The sequence below is a fragment of the Aedes albopictus genome, chromosome 2 (assembly GCF_035046485.1).
Source record: "Aedes albopictus strain Foshan chromosome 2, AalbF5, whole genome shotgun sequence".
Lineage (NCBI taxonomy): Eukaryota > Metazoa > Arthropoda > Insecta > Diptera > Culicidae > Aedes > Aedes albopictus.
The window spans coordinates 71,145,550-71,163,699 of NC_085137.1; the positions used below are offsets into that span (position 1 = coordinate 71,145,550).

The 18,150-nt window shown below is 40.5% G+C and overlaps 1 protein-coding gene across 7 annotated transcripts in view; it reads left to right on the forward strand.

The window, feature by feature from the left end:
* Positions 1–2,285: 2,285 nt before the first annotated feature.
* The window catches only part of LOC109416253 (tyrosine-protein phosphatase non-receptor type 21), a 65,287-nt gene continuing 49,422 nt past the window's right edge, over positions 2,286–18,150 (forward strand). For 4 of the 7 annotated variants that reach the window (XM_062849856.1, XM_062849857.1, XM_062849859.1 and 1 more), the window contains exon 1: positions 2,286–3,223. The gene's annotated coding sequence lies outside the window, so the exon portion shown is untranslated. The remainder of the gene's footprint in view (positions 3,224–18,150) is intronic. The other 3 variants (XM_062849858.1, XM_062849861.1, XM_062849862.1) reach the window with 2 other exon arrangements.

An 18,150-nucleotide genomic window follows, 5' to 3' on the forward strand; every position in this document is an offset into this window, starting at 1 on the left:
TTTTTAGTGTAATCCTGGAGTGATTCCATGAGTTGGACCATTTTACCCCATTTTGGTATTTTGGGCTCTGCTCCCCTACATACTAAATACATAAATGAGGGTTCGTTCAAATATTACGTAACGCTATGGGGGGAGGGAGGGGGTCCAGCCCTGCGTTACGCTTCATACAAAATCTTAAAATTTCCCATACAAAAGTTGTTACGTAGGGGAGGGAGGGGGTCTAAAATTGGCAAATTTTGCGTTACGTAATATTTGAATGAACCCTGAATGAAAGAGATCGTGCAGGGCTGGATTCAAGGGGCATGCAACTCTAATTTTTCAATACATATTGGCACGATTGGTATCCAATTATCCGCGAGCGGTAATGGCGGCGGCGGGCACAAATAACCGATTCGAATTTTGACTTTTCTTGGGGATCGCAAACGGTTGGCGCCACCAAACGGTGGATGAAGGGGTGAGGAATGAAACTGTTTTGACTTTCCCCCAAGAAACGTCAAAATTCGAACCGGTTGGATTTGCACGCCGCCGCCATTACTGCTCGCGGATAACTGGATACTCACAGAAAACATTGTTGTGTAATATTACCTCTGAACTGCTGCAACCCGATCAATACGTCGGTTGCATGAATATTACATCGGACGATGTACACATGGTCGGGGTTCTGCTAAACCGAACCAAAGACCATTTTTTGAAAAAATGAATTTTCTTTACCATTGGATGAAGAAATTGATGATCCTCCTTCCATGTAAAAATCCAGTAATTCTGACTGCTCTTCGTGGAGTAAATTCAAAATTTCTGTTTGGCAGAACATACAAAAAATAAAACTGCATCCAACCAGAGTGAACTGTAAACCATTTCATAGAATCAGCGAAATGTTTTAGTGTTGGTCCAGATGAAGAACATTTCAAGTTATGCTCATCGCTGTCAAATTTCTAACTTCCAACCGACTCATAGTAATAATCTGTGGGAGAATTGAACACGTTATTAGAAATACGGATGTTGGAGGATACAATTATGTTTCGATGGTGCTGATCGCCATGTTTCCAAATCACATTCAGCCAGACCGAACCAAGTCCACTGCATTTTTGAATCTATTTATTCTCAACAATACAAAAATCAACTGGTTTTAAATACCTGCGTTATGTCGACACACCTCATACTGATAATTTAACACAGAAGCCGTCATTGAACAACAAGGCTAATAAGAATATTAAAGCTTGAAAAAAAAAATCAAACACTTGGTTCGCTTTGGCTGATCGAAAAATGGCGTTTTCACGAAAATCATGCTAGAGAAGAATGTTTAGAACTTGATTCAGACTTAACGACTGACCTTCAGCTAAGTAAAATGACCTAGAGGTAACGTGCTTGGTTATCACTTAAAGGACCCAAGTTCGAATCTTTTTAATATTTTCGATTTTTTTTGTCTTAGTTCACTTTGGCAGATCATTTTCATGGTTTTCTTCGACCAGTATAAATTTGAAGTACACAAATTGCTCCATTTTCACATCTCAGGACCTCAGGACATGCAAAGACATCATTTTACATAATCACTCTTGCTCTGTGCCTGCACACGAGCCTGCACATGCACCGCCTATAAAAACATAGGTGGGAAGGGCTGAGCTGGGAGGGCTTCCGCCGTCATATTTCAAACAATTTTAAGACCTCCATGCTATTATAATATACGCGTCCTCTCTGATTCATGTAAAGAATTGTGAATGATATCGATTTCAACTTCATGGACAATGAAAAATCGAGTTTTTTTTTCACAATCCGAATGGTTTTCTATGAAACAAAGAAACACAGTCAGCCACACTGAACTATAAACCATATTCCAATGTTTTTGTTCAGCCAGAGTGAACTGAGTGCGAAGTACTGAAAAATTAAATGTAATTATATCAATGATTTGAAATAATTTACATGTATTCTTCGTCTCTGATGATTAATAAAGGCTTGTAAGCTACATGTGTGCGGAAAAGTTTCAAATTATCTTAGCTGTTGTTTATTTGTGAGTTGTTGAACTTTAAACTTAATTATCTCGGAATAAACTTTTTGGCGCTTAGTTCGGTTTAGCAGAACCCCGGCCACATAATAACAAAAGTTTTTACGTCAAAACGATGTAATCGTACATAGGAATCGTGATTACATTGATTATTTAGTACATCGGAATGAATTACATCGGGCGGGTTGCATTTATTTTTTGCTGTGGCTGTATTGATACAAATTTTGTTTTGTCGGTACAACGTCCTCATGCCGAACCCATTTCATCACACTTTTTTCATTCCTATCCCTCCAGCTTTAACGAAAAAAGTTTTCATGCTTTTTGACGTTTCCACCGCGTCCGCTTTCGCGGGGTTTGTTGTTTTTCTTCCTTTTGCTTGCTCGATCCGTCCCGCAACGACGTTACCTGTTCGCGTCCTGCCCGCCAAACACACCGTCTCACCTGGACGACCTGCTGAAGCAAACGCTCTGTCTATCGTTTTCGTCGTCAGCAAAAGCGCGATCGTTGCTTCCCGTCCCGTCCGTCCGTCCGTCACCGACAAGCAGCTAGTGTCCATCTCTCTATCGTTTGTTCCGCTTGCGTTTTCAAAACCTCGGCGCGGTGGCGATCGCGCGGATGCGTCATTTTTCGACATTTTTATTTTGATTTCCCATCATCATCGTCGTCGTCGTCATTCGCAGTGGAAACGTTCGTTCGATCGGTCGATCACAGTAGTGTAGTGTAGTGCAGTGGCCATCACCAGTCGGTAGTGCGTGTTCGTTTGTGGGAAAGTAGCAGCAGCAGCAGCAATCGCTGTTCGTTGCGGCCTGCCTTTTGGAATTATTGGGATTTGCCGTCGTGGAACTGCAGCAGCGAAAAGTGCCTCTGTCGCGAAACCTGAAACGATGTGAAATTTAGTGCCACGGTTGCAGTTCCAGAACCGAAAAAAGTATACCTGCCTGGATGCGGTGCGATTTTGGATGCGATTGGGTGCATTTAGAAGTGGATCGGAACATTCCCGATCTTGGAAGTGGATGTTTTGTGTTCGTACGTGCTTGTGAGTGTGTGTCGTGTATCGGGGGAAAAGGAGAGTCCTGTGAAAGGCAGGTGCATCCAGTCGTTGGCAACAACAGCAGCAGCACCCTGGAAACCCGATGATATCGAGTACCCTGTGATACGTGAAATTTCCGGGATCGCCATCGGCTACAGTGGAAGAAAAGTGGTGCACCCGTTACCGTTAGAAAGGTGAAAAATTGAAAACCGAAATCACTTTCGATACTTTGGTGGTTATTTACCAATAAGCAGCCGCCGGATTTTCCCTCGCGAATGAAATTACTTGGGGTAGAAACTCATCACAACACGGTGTCTTTGATCGGGGGGACATTGTTTGGGTATTGAGTTTAATTTCGATCGAAAGTTATGCTTTTCTGTTGCTTTCGCTTGTTTTCCCTTGTACACAGAGTTTCCCTTCGATTTCCTTCGAAAACCAACATCTTATGGACATATGGGAATAGTTTATTATTTGCTGTAATTTAACTGTTATTTGAATGTTTGTTTTTGAAACTTACACCTTCAGTCTCAGTTCCGAGTGGGATTATTTTGAAGTTTGTTCCAACATATATTTCGGATATATTTGAAAGAGTTTCTCCCGAAACATCGACAACAATTTATCCCGGAATCTCCAAAAGTTCCTCCAAGAATTTCTCCCATAGTTTTTATACCAAAATTTCTGCTGGTTTCTTATGGGATTTCTTACAATATTTTACACTCAGAGAGAAGAAACTCTCTGGAACTTCTGTTTTTTTTTGCGAGATTCTTCAAAAGTTAGTCCTGGGATTTCTTCAATTATTCCTCTATTTTTTCCTTGAAGATTTCTGAGCGCTTATGCTGAAGTATCTCTCGAGACTGGGCAGCAACATTTCGAGAGGATATAACTTCTTTTGGAAACATCAGCTTCTTTCGAAACTGAGGATCGTATTTTCTTCTTCTAGGAATAAATCGAGAGGAATTCTGGTAGAAATTACCGGACTAACTACAGAAGTTTCTTATGAAATTTCTCCAGCGACTCTTTCAACAGAATCTCGTGGGATTTCTCTTCGATAACCACCCTGATTTTTCTGGGATTGCCTCTGGTCTTACATACGATATTACTCTCAAAACTTTTCATCAGCATATTACAAAATTTCCCCTAGGGATTTCAGCATGAGTTCCTTCTGAGATTTCCTAGAATTTATCACATAGTTCTTCTGGAATTGGTCTCGGAGATCCGTCCGCAAATTCTCCCAACATTCCTCAGCGGACATCTTAGAATGAATCCACTAATTCCCCACAAGGAATTACTGAAGTTTCCTCTGTAAGTATCAGCAGGAAAAATTCGAACTCAGTGCAGTGAGAACTTTCGGGGAAACTCGGTTATTTTAGGAAAAACTCCTACATAAACCTCTGGACGGACTTTGGTGGAGATACTAGGAGAAATTCTAGAAAGAATCTGGAAAAATCTCTAATGTGAACCCCAGAAGAACTGTCGTAAGGAATCCCGAAAAAACTCAGGCGAAAATCCTGGGAAATTTGTAAGCTACCCCGACAGGGACTTCATAAGAATTCAGGCCAAACATTTCAATAGGTCCTATCTGCATTTGAGAGGCTCTCTTTGTTCACTTTCTCTTTCAATTATTGCAATGTAATGGTACACTTTTCAACTATTTTTGCAGTACCAATCAAAAGACGATTGTTTTGGCCATCGTTCAATGCAAGGAGACAATCATAATACAAATATTTGGCTTCTCATCGCGACGCTGAAGTTGTCATCGATTCCCTCCAAGAAGCGCAGAAATCTATTCAAGAGTATCAAAGAAAATGGAAAGTTAAGGTTAATCCTGCGAAGTCCCAAGCTATTTTCTTCACCCGCCGTAGAAGCCCTAGATTTCTACCTCAGAGTCTTGTCTCTTGCAATGGTGTGGACATTCCGTGGTCGCCAAATGTCGACTATCTAGGTGTAACGCTGGACCAGAAGCTGAAATTCGACTGCCATGTGACCAACTGCCTTAAAAAATGCGACAAACTCACTAGAATGTTGTATCCGCTGGTCAGAAGGGGCTCTCGCTTGGATTCCAACATCAAAATCCTGCTGTACAAAACCGTTTTTCGGCCTACGGTTTCGTATGGGTTTCCAGCTTGGTACGACTGCGCCAACGCTCACCGGAAGAAAGTACAAGTTAAGCAGAACCGCTTGCTCAAAATGATTCTGGATCTGAGCACCTTCCATCCAACTACAGATGTACATCGTCTTGCTGGAGTGGAGTTAATCGATGATTGGTTCCGGAGACTCATTCCCAAATTCCAACAGAGCTGCGCCTCATCTTTAAATCCTCTGTTACAAGAGTTGGCCGTATGAAAGACATGTGATATTAGAATTGAGCTTTTCTCTTCTATAATGTTTCCTACGCTATTTCAAAGGTTTTTTTGTCTGAAATTTTTCCTTTTTTGTCAAAATTGTTGCTAGTCGTTTGTTAGTTCTCATCAAAGAAGTGCTTGTTCTATGGCATTGTTGTAAGGAATCCCAAATCTCAATGTTCAACTCCTAAAAACTCATTGTATTCGTTAAGGTAGAAATAAATATTGAATTGAATTGAAAATAATACAAATAAACAGCTGAGATATTAACGAAAGAGAGGGAAACCAAAGAGAGGCTCTCTTCTGCATATATGACCTTTAGACATGTTTGGCCTGAATTATCATCAGAAACGCCTGCAATTCTGAGCAATTCTGGAAGAAATATTGAGAGAGAAAATGCTGTGCTGAAGAAACTCAGAAAAGCGCTTCTCTCTGGATGACCCCATGGTGAGAACTCCAGCAGAAATTTTGGGGTACTCCAGGATAACCTCCTGGAAAAATCCAGCAAAAATCTCTGAAGGTTTAGAGGATCATAGATCAAAATGAAATCCAGAAGACATGGATTTTTTTTTTGTATTTTCAATCTTGTGTTCAGACAGTCTTAAAATTGTTGCAATACCATCAAGAAGTTCATCATTTTCTCTAAAAAAATCTACATGAACTCCTACAGCGATGTATCCAGGGGTTTTACTAAAAAATTCTTCAATAATTCCGCCTAGAATTACAAGGTGGATTTATCCAGAAAATTTTCGACTGTTTTCCTAGGGATTTTTTTTTTTTTTGAGAAATCCTGCTAGGATTTCTCCATATATGTATACCTGCTTTGATTATTCCAGGAATTTCTGCTGGAGTTCCTCCAATTTTTTTTTCAGGAAATTTCTATAAGAACCCTATCAGATATTGCCCCTAAGAATGTTTCATGCATTCTTCCTGTGATACCCCAGTGATGCCTGCAGGAACTCCTGCTGGGATTCCACTAGAAATTTTTGTTTGTACTCCTGCAGGACTCTATCCAGTAATTTCTGCAGTAGTTCCAGTGATTTCTGTAGATATTTCTGCAATAATTCCTTTAGAATATACTCCGTGCATTCATCCATGAATAAATCTACGGAAGGTACAAATTAGCCAAATGGAATAGAACCTGCCTCTGGAGTCGATCTACTGAGGAATAAATCTGAGATTTTTTCTAAACATTTTTTTCAGAAATTCCTCTTAGGACTCCTATAGGAATCCTTCTATGAATTTCTTAAAATGATCCTTTATAAATGCCTTTATATAGAAATGCCTCTATTTCACTAGGGTTCCTCAATTGGATTTCCCAATTGGGTTTTTAAATAAAGAAAAAAAATCAATGATTTTCTATTTTTAAACGAAAGAGCACCTTTTTCTGAGCCACTATGATTTTTTTCAGATTTTTAGAACTTTATTTTGGTATCTAAAATCAATTTCAAAGAGATTTTTTGAAATCACCTTTTGACAGCTGCGCAACTGCTTGACAGATCCGCTCAGTACAAAATGCGACGAGGGGTGATTCGACAAATCGCTCCCATACAATTTTCAAATTGATTTTTAAATAGGTTCCCGGGTGTCGTGTCCGGACGGACACTGTGGCTTTCCGGGCCATTCCGCCGGCCGCAATTCTACTCAGACGAGGAAGGATGCAATGATGCAACCTACTCGTGTGAAATACTTTACAAGACTGACGTTTCATTTCATGCTGATCGCTTGCTTTGTTTTTTCGGTGGTGCATCACGGTTGCTGATGCTATATGCCCTACGTATCATTTTCTCAGTATCTCTCTCAACCCCTACATTCTCCCTCTGTTCTACTCTCCAGTGGATTAAGAAGTAAAAGAAAATGAAATAAATACAAAAGTTTTATATAACTCTCTTACAACAATATAAACCACATATACACTGAACATTATTGAACCACAACTTATAATTATCCTTATTAAAAAAACAATACAATCAATCATCACTATTGAAATCCTCTTAGTTTTTTTTGACACCTTTTTTAAATCTTTATTTTTTTAACCTTAGCTAAATTGTCATGCAAATATCTTTGTTTGTTTTTTTTTTATTTGCATGCTAAAATCCCATTTGGTGGTTAGATCCTTCTAAGGAAGCTTATGATCATCATCTTTATTATCATCCTTTCTTCTTCATAATCATAACTTATTTCACATTCTACATACTTCTTCCTAAATCTTATAGACGTATACATCTTTCATCCCATTTTTCATCATCACCATTATCATCATCATTCATTCTTTCATCCTGCATCCTACATCCAACCTCCTGCATCCTATATCCTTCATAATTCATCCTTCATCATCATTATTCTTCCTTTATATTTCATCATCATCATTGTCATTATTATCATTTTCACCCTTAACTTTTCATTCATCTTCCCTAACTCTTATTCATCCTTCGTCCCACATCCTACATTACAACACCCTTCATCCTTCATTATTCATCATTTATAATTTATCCATTTTTATTGTAACCATCATCATCATCATCATTCCTCCATTCATTCTTCATCCTGCATTAAACCTCCTACATCCTACATCCTCTATCATTCATCTTACACCTTACTTCAATAATCCTTAATCTTTCATACTTCATCCTACATCTTTCATCTATCATTCTCCATCATTAATTGTATTGCATTTATTTTACGAAACACTAATAATCTTTTATGAAGAAGATCATCATCACCTTTCATTGAAATCATCATAATCATTATCATCATCATCTTCAAACCATCATCTTTCATTCTACATCGTCATCCCACGTTCTACATCTTTCATCCTACACCTTTAATCCTACATTCTACTTCTTTCATTCTCCATCCTTCTTCCTAATTCCTTCATCTTTTATCTTTCATATTTCCTCCTACATCTTTCATCTTGCATTCTCCATCCTGCATTCTTTATTTTTTCATGCTTCATATTGTGAGTTTCTTTGGCTATTGGATTTGAAGGTCGATTCAACACCCTATTTCAAACACACTGTTTGAAGTGCCTCATCAATTGGGTTCTCCATGTTGTCTCTTTTGATCTATTTACCTATTTTTTTATGCGACCTTCTGCTGTCATCGTGGCAAAGCAAAAGGAGAGCGAAAAAAACAGTAAGCGAACCAGCACATGCTGCTCTGTCACTTTCGACAAATTCGACTGTAAAGCTAGGTGTGAAGGCAAAAACGGACGATTTTTTTGGAACTGTTCGTGGCACGAACGTTCCAAACCTTCGTGTTCGATAAGGAAATGCACGCACAATACTTCATCCTACATTTTTCGTTCATCCTCCGTCCTTCATCCTTCATCATCATCTAATCATCATCATTATCATAATCTCCATCATCATCATCCGTAATTCTTTATCCTTCATCCTACAGTCTTCATCATTCATCCTACATTCTACATTCTTCTTCCTTTGTCTTTCACCCTTCATCTTTCATCCTACATCTTACATCGTGCATCGTAAATCATAATCATCATCATCCTCGTCTCACATCCTACATCTGTCATGCAACATCCTACTTCTTTCATCCTCCATCCTTCTTCCTGCTTCGTTTATCCTTTATCTTTCATACTTCCTCCTACATCTTTCATCTTGCATCTTCCATCCTGCATCATTTATTTTTTATACCTCATACTACATTCTACATATTTTTTCGTTCATCCTCCATCCTTCATCATCATAATTATCATCCTTCATCATCATCATAATCATAACCATCATCATCATCATCATCATCATAATCTTTTAATTTTTTTTATCCTTCATCCTACAAACATTATCATTCATCCTACATTCTACATATTTCATCCTTTATCTTTCATCCTACATCCTTAATCATAATCGTCATCGTCATCATCATCCTCACCCTTCATCATACGTCCTACATCCTACATCCTAAATCCTTCATTACACATCCTACTTCCTTCATCCTCGATCCTTCTCCTTACTTCCTTCATTTTTCACCTTTCATACTTCCTCCTACATCTTTTATCCTCAATCATAGATCCTTCAATCCTTTATCCTTAATACTTCAACCTACATCTTCCATCCTCCATCCTTTATACTTAATTCTTCATCTACAAATTTGCGTTGACTGATTTCAGATCATCGCCGACGTTTCGGACAATAATCAAGAAAACACAAAACTTTTTAAGGGAAAACTATCGTGTCCCAAAATGTTCTTCTGTCTGCTACACTTCTGGGCTATCCATTTTGACCTGGTCCAGGAAATCCCCTTCTAGCATAGAGAAATACCTGCCAGTATTGACAACTTCTTCAACTGATTCATTCTTCATCCTTATTCATCATAATCATCTTTATCATCATCCTTCATAATCATCATCATCATTATAATCTTCATCATTATCTTCGATCCTTAATTCAATATTTTACTTCCTTCATCCTCCATTCTTAATTCTACATCATACATCATTCATGCTTCATACATTTTTTCGTAATCCTTCATATTTTATATATTATCCTACATTCTGTTGCAGCTTGCCCTCTCGGGGGAATTCGCTGCTAGCTTAGCCTTTCAGGGAAATCCTAGGGGAAATCACCATATCTGTTGCTGCTTGCCCTCTCAGGGGAATTCGCTGTTAACTTACCCTCTCGGGGGAATTCGCTTACCCTCTCAGGGGAATTCCCAAATCTGTTGCAGCTTATACTCTCGGGGGAATTCACTTACCCTCTCAGGGGAATTACTAAATTTGTTGCAGCTTACCCTCTCGGGGGAATTCGCTGTTAGCTTACCCTCTCGGAGGAATTCGCTGTTAGCTTACCCTCTCGGGGGAATTCGCTTACCCTCTCAGGGGAATTACCAAATCTGTTGCAGCTTACCCTCTCGGGGGAATTCGCTGTTAGCTTATCCTCTCGGGGGAATTCGCTAACCCTCTCAGGGGAATTACTAAATCTGTTGCAGCTTACCCACTCGGGGAAAATCGCTGTTAGCTTACCCTCTCGGGGGAATTCGCTAACCCTCTCAGGGGAATTACTAAATCTGTTGCAGCTTACCCACTCGGGGGAAATCGCTGTTAGCTTACCCTCTCGGGGGAACTCGCTTACCCTCTCAGGGGAATTACCAAATCTGTTGCAGCTTACCCTCTCGGGGGAATTCGCTGTTAGCTTACCCTCTCGGGGGAATTCGCTATCCCTCTCAGGGGAATTACTAAATCTGTTGCAGCTTACCCACTCGGGGAAAATCGCTGTTAGCTTACCCTCTCGGGGGAATTCGCTTACCCTCTCAGGGGAATTACCAAATCGGTTGCAGCTTACCCTCTCGGGGGAATTCACTGTTAGCTTACCCTCTCGGGGGAATTCGCTAACCCTCTCAGGGGAATTACTAAATCTGTTGCAGCTTACCCACTCGGGGAAAATCGCTGTTAGCTTACCCTCTCGGGGGAATTCGCTAACCCTCTCAGGGGAATTACTAAATCTGTTGCAGCTTACCCACTCGGGGAAAATCGCTGTTAGCTTACCCTCTCGGGGGAACTCGCTTACCCTCTCAGGGGAATTACCAAATCTGTTGCAGCTTACCCTCTCGGGGGAATTCGCTGTTAGCTTACCCTCTCGGGGGAATTCGCTATCCCTCTCAGGGGAATTACTAAATCTGTTGCAGCTTACCCACTCGGGGAAAATCGCTGTTAGCTTACCCTCTCGGGGGAATTCGCTTACCCTCTCAGGGGAATTACCAAATCGGTTGCAGCTTACCCTCTCGGGGGAATTCACTGTTAGCTTACCCTCTCAGGGGAATTACTAAATCTGTTGCAGCTTACCCACTCGGGGAAAATCGCTGTTAGCTTACCCTCTCGGGGGAATTCGCTAACCCTCTCAGGGGAATTACTAAATCTGTTGCAGCTTACCCACTCGGGGAAAATCGCTGTTAGCTTACCCTCTCGGGGGAATTCACTAACCCTCTCAGGGGAATTACTAAATCTGTTGCAGCTTACCCTCTCGGGGGCATTAATGTGACACAAAATTGTATTACCGCAGTACAAGTATTTAATGCACATAGACATGTTAATTTCATAGTTTATTTACGACTCCATCCGATGCACTCTATACAATCTATCCCTGAGACAAACAATATCTCACCATTACCTTATTACTTTTGATTGAGCAAATATCCAAGCAAATATCTTAACAGTATAGCGGGCCTCTCAACAAGGTTCAAAAACCCTGAACGAGACAAAATAAAAACCACAGTCGCAAGCGACAACTCAAACAACTAATTGATAAATATTGGAAAAATCAAAAGTCAAACCCAACAATCAAAACCAAAACATAATAAACAACCACCTATTTTTTTGCCTTTGCTATCAAAATAAAGTTCACAAAACATTTTCGTATCCCGTTCCAAAAAGCAACCTGGAACAAACAATCCTGCCAGAAGAACAACAGCGATTGCCAAATTGTTTCTCCAATAAAAATACGTCATCATAACTCTGCCTCTTGTTGCAAAAACATAAACAAAATCACAATCACAATCCAAACTCATCGTTCCACTACTCTCCGCACTCCTCCAACCAACAAATGAAACTACAAAGCTAACCTTTTCATAAACCAAGTCGCGCGATTCGTTTTGCGACGAAAAGAAAATCGACGTGCTTCTGGTATCCTGCTGCCACACAATAATGGAAAACCCTTGGGAAAAACACTTATTTTTACAGTTTATTTACTGGGAGCTTACCTACCGGCTGTGCCATTGTCGTGTCCGGACGGACACTGTGGCTTTCCGGGCCATTCCGCCGGCCGCAATTCTACTCAGACGAGGAAGGATGCAATGATGCAACCTACTCGTGTGAAATACTTTACAAGACTGACGTTTCATTTCATGCTGATCGCTTGCTTTGTTTTTTCGGTGGTGCATCACGGTTGCTGATGCTATATGCCCTACGTATCATTTTCTCAGTATCTCTCTCAACCCCTACAAAATTGATGAAAATTTGGATTTCGGCTCAGTTTGGCATGCAGATTCAGAATATGGAATTATCTCAACACCACTAGAGAAGCCAATTGGGAATCCTCATTGGGTTTTTACCTGGTTTACCTCTAATCGGAAAATCTCTTGATATTGTTTCTGAAATCCGTTTAGAATTTTTAATTTAATTTAAAAAATTCTTAATGGAAATTCTCCTGGAATTTATCAACCTATGTTTGCTGTGGTTCCTCCTGGAACTGCTCCAAATATTTCAGGAATTCTTCCATGGATTTCTCAAGGATTTTATCTGATATCCTGATTCAAAGATTACGATAGTAATTTCTTCAATGATTTTTGAGGAATTGCTCCAGGATTACTTCCAGGGATACATCTAGTGATTTCTTCTGAGATTGCATGTAGTAGGAATTCTTTCAGAAATAACTTAAGAGATTTTTTTTATTCTTCAATCGCTAAATCTAATTTACAGCTCTATTGTCCACTAGGGCACTGCGTGAGCGATTCCAATTGGAAGCTGTACATACACTTTGTACAGCGCCTAAATGTATTCTATTTTAATTGTACTATATCGAACTGGTTGCCGTTGCGCTGCTTTCACTATCTACCCTATCATGGTAGAATGATGAGCACGAGGATGTTGATGTGTGACTTGTTGGAAGGCAAGTGTGAATTTGAATCGGGCAAGTAAAACTGAGACTATAACAATATAACGTCTTTATTAGTTGAAGGTTTGAATCAGAATGAAGAACTTATTGAACACTACAAATGTCTTCAAAAACAAATGATTGCTATGATTGAACAATCTCAAGTTGTTTATACGATGGCGCTATCCAACACTCCTCCTCAACGTGAGTTGTTCCTCCATAATCAGGCCACACATCTTCCTGAGCAGTTCCAATCGGTTCTTGGATAACGGTTTTGTAAATAAATCTGCTAACATTGTTTCTGTTGGGTAGTACTTGAAACATACAATATCGCTTTGTTTGAGGTGCTTGGCAAAATGAAATCTTGTTGCAATATGTTTGGTTCTGTTGCTAAATTTTTCGTTGTTCAGCATTTGAAGGCAGCTCTGGTTGTCTTCGTTAATTGTGATGGATACATTTTCTCCTAAGTCTCTCAGCAAACGTTGCAGCCATAGTGCTTCTTGTGATGCCTCCGACAATGCAACAAGCTTTGTGTGGCTTCGTGGCCGTGCGGCTAGTGTCACCAAGCATTTAGTCGCATCGTGCTGAGGAGCGCGGGTTCGATTCCCGCCGCAGCTGTCAGGAAAAGTTTTCGGCATGCTAGTCCGTTGTCTAGTGTCGTACTTCCTTCAAAGAGCGAATTGCTCACTGGAAGCATTGAACGTGTCCGTGTCTTTTTTAAAAACAAACTCCGCCTCTGCAGTAGAAAGAGTTACGCACGTCTGCTTGCGGCACGCCCAAGATACAGTTCCACCGTTGTACTGGAAAATGTACCCGCTGTTGGACTTCCTATCCTCACGACATTCTGCCCAGTCAGTATCGGCATATCCTACAAGTCCGGAAGGTTCTTCAACATTGCTTAGGCGCAGCTTCATGTCGCAGGTCCCTTTCAAATAGCATACAACTCTCTTCAGTTCATTCCAGTTCTGCTGCGATGGATTTGCTGTCTTCCGGCTCAGTATTGATATTGATGCTGAAATATCCGGTCTTGATTTCACTGCCAAATAAAGAAGCTTTCCAACGATCTGTTGATACAGCTGATTGTCCGGGAGTGGATTTCCTTGATCAGCATGTTTCTCGTAACCAGGATCCAGCGGAATACTTGATGGCTTTGCTTCTTGGAGGCTGGCACATTGAACAACATCAGCTATGCACTTGCGTTGACTGATGAAGTAATCGCCGGTATCGTTACCACATCCAGTCCCAAATAACATTGAATATCTCCAAGGCTTTTAATTTCGAACTCGCTCTTCAAGGTTCTTTCCACGTAACTCCACTTGCCATTCACGCATTTCCGGTACAAGCATGGGTCAGCTTTGCCTTGTTGGTAACCAATGGACAGCAATACTTCGTGAAGCCGTTGATTCCAGGCACGGGCCGCCTGTTTCAATCCGTATAAGCTTTTCTTCAAGCAGCAAACCTTGTTTTCGGCTTTCTTGACTGAAAACCCAGGAGGTTGTTTCATGAATATCTCCTCCTCAAGTTGCCCATGGAGAAAAGCGGTCTTCACATCCAATTGTTTCACCATCATTTTTCTCTTGGCAGCCACGTCACACTCATCAGCGTCCGGAAAGTTGTTTGTCGAACGACGGGAGCAAAAACTTCATAGTAGTCTGTGCCATAACGTTGACTAAATGCTTGGGCCACTAATCCCGCCTTGTATCGTTGAACTTGTCCGTTCGAGTTGCGTTTCCGTGTGAAAACCCATTTGCAGCCAATAGCACGTTTCTCTGGGGGAAGGTCAACCAGTTCCCAAGTTTCATTCGACTCGATAGACTGCAATTCTTCCATTATTGCTTCTCGCCACTGTACCTTCTGCGGGCATGACAGTGCTTCACGGACGTTTCGTGGCTCCTCCTGAACTTCAGTTTCTACACTACAAGCATACTTATTAGTGTGGGACACCAAAATACATTTTACTCCTGTACACTTTTAGAGTTCCATTTTGGCCCCATATCAACTGTGCAAAATTTCAGCTCGATCGGAGAAACTATATTTTAGCGCCAGCCGTTTTAATTTTTCATACGATTTACTATGGGGAAAATCACTTTTTTAAAGAAAAATCACCACAGGTTGCCCCTTAACCCCTAAAAATATATCGATGAATGATTTCTGTTGGAAATTTTACGGGGAACAAACCCTCTGAAGACCGCAAAGCGATCGAAGGCATGTGGAAAAAGTTATTGACTGAAAACCGAATGACATGCCCACGCTGTTTAACACGTAAGGAATAACAATAAATAATAAAATCTCGTCATTTTATCGATCGGGTAAGGCTTAATAACTTTTTCCACGAATATCGCATCGCTTTGCGGTCTTCGGTGGTCTGATTCCTCGTGAAGTTTTCTACATAAATCATTCATCGACTTATTTTTAGGGATCAATGGTTGACCTCAAGCGATTTTTCTTTGAAGAGGTAAATTTTCCCCATAGTAAATCGTATGAAAAACTAAGAATGGCGGGCGCTAAAATATAGTTTCTTCGATCGATCTGAAATTTTGCACAGTTGATATGGGACCAAAATGGAGCTCAAAAAGTATACAGGAGTTGGAGTTTTTCCATTTTTTATATTTTCCCATATAAGCCGTGTACCAGGCTAATACTTATTTGGCATCTTACCTCTGGTAGATCGGGCTGATCGTCGCAACTGCTCGGTTTTATTATCCGCTTGAAGCTCCACAAAGGTGTCTTCACTGGATGTACTTGTGTTCGCATCATCAGAGAATTAGTATTCATCGTCAGAATCATTCGCAGCTCCACAGCCAAGTTGACGATCACCTTTAGGATCAGCATCAGGACTAGCTTCCAATGGCGCAAAATATAAACCGTTGTATACTTGCTATGATCGTCTATCAGTGTTAGGAAAACCCTCCTTCCTCCTGGAGTAGCAGTTCGCATGGGACCACAAACGTCACTGTGTACTAATTCCAGAATTTCGCTTGACTTGCTCTGGGATTCCTTCGGAAACGGGAGACGGTGCATTTTTCCTTGTATCAGTGGCATCTCGTAACCTCACTTTTTACCTGTTCAATGACCCTAAAACTTGTATTTGCGAAGAGTACAGGACCAGGATCAAATTGAAAATGGACGGAAACTACTATTCTCGCCATTTTCTACAAATTACAAGCCAATTTGTTAAGAAAATTCAAGAATTTACATTCGTTGAACAGGTAGATTTGAGGTTAGGGAATCGCCACTGCCTTGTATGCAAACTTCATATTCACTGCTGCAGTCGCAACTCTTGTACTTCACGCCGATCGCTAAATCGCACAACTTCTTCACAGCTTCACAATCACGGTGGCCGAAACGCTGATGCCACCCAGGTAACCACTAAGCATTTGAATAAGCCGTACAGCAGCCCGTATAATGCATTCAAACTGCTTGCTGTCCTACATAAGCAGTTAGAATGCATAACTGCCCAAGGGGAATGACATATCCTTTTCTAACCGGAATATCCGCATTTATCCTTTTCTAACCGTCGCTAACCGCGTCTAACTTCTGCTCACTTAGCAGCTCGCTTAGCAACGGTTAGCGACGGTTAGAAGCGGATAAATGCGGATATTCCGGTTAGAAAAGGATATGTCATTCCCCTTGTAACTGCCTTCAAATAGCATTGGCTGTGCTACGCAAAAGACATGTTTCACGCGTTACGTTTCGTGCGAGAATCAAACTTTTGCATCCAAAAATCGTTATGTAGTTAAATACATGCAAACATGCATATCAAACGATCAGATTTAAATAGAAGATTCATTTTATGCTTTCTGATTGGGAATTGGAACTTTGTACTTCGAATGAAATCAAGAAATACAGCGTAACGGGACACCATCGCAAAAAATGACGAATTTTGACCTAACGCTAAGAAAATTGCTACTTTATAGTAGCGGTTTTCAAAGTTTCAGGTACTATTTGAAGAATATAAGCAATTCTGTTCATTTCGATGCAAAAAGAATCATAATCGACAGCAGGTGCCCGGAAATATCATTCAAAACCCGCGGTGTAGAAGTGCGTGGAATGTGTCAAAAGCTTTTGATTGTTAATAAGCATTTCAACTGCTTGAGGGGTTTCCGATTGGGAGCTATCAGAATGCTTCAAAACTGCTCTTTAAGTGCCAAGAGCAAAGAGGATGGATGATATGTTATGCATTTCACAGCACATGTTGTCTTTCTGTTACAGGGCCAACGCTTCTGTTTACAAAGTTGTGCATCAGATTTGTTTCTTCGTTTTCCCTCACTCATTCATCAGCTCAGAAGCAAATATTGCTGGTTTGAATTGACTTCTTTAGCGTTGTTGAGATAATTCCATATTCGGAATCTTCATGCCAAACTGAGCCGAAATCCAAATTTTCATGAATTTTGGTGCCCGGGAACCTGTTTAAAAATCAATTTGAAGTTTGTATGGGAGCGATTTGTCGAATCACCCCTCGTCACATTTTGTACTGGGTGGTGCTGTCAAACAGTTACCCAGCTGTCAAAAGGTGATTTTGGAAAATCTCTTTGAAATTGATTTAAGGTACCAACATAACGTTCTAAAAATCTGCAAAAAAATCATAGTGGCTCAGAAAAAGGTGCTCTTTCGTATAAAATCAAAAAATCGTTACATTTTGCTTGATTTAAAAACCCAATTGGGGACTTGGTCATCAGAAAATTACTAATTTCCATTTCATCGGAAAATTCGTCCTGAAGAAATGGATGCTGTGGTGGATCATAAGATTATTCAAAAGAGGAATGCTCAACACACAATGAAATACTTCTTTGAAAACAAGTTTTGTGAAATGACTCTGCTGCTGCTGCTGCTGCTGCTGAGTCAAGATGCTACAGCTGTTCCGATGGCGTGCGTTAATTTTATCCCCAATATAAAGAATGCTTGGAAAACTATTCTTTATATTGGGGATAAAATCAACGCACGCCATTGGAACAGCTGTAGCATCGTGGATCAGCAGCAGAAGCAGATTGATAAGTGAATATGATTGAGTAATCTTCGGATCGTAAGTTCAAACACAAATCACTACTAAATCAACCAAAAAAATAACACCTAGCACCAGCTGGAGTCGGAGTGTTGTGGGAGGGCGAGGGAGCGGAGAAGCGGGCTGAGAGAACGACGCAAATCTATTTTTATTTTGTTTTGCCCGAT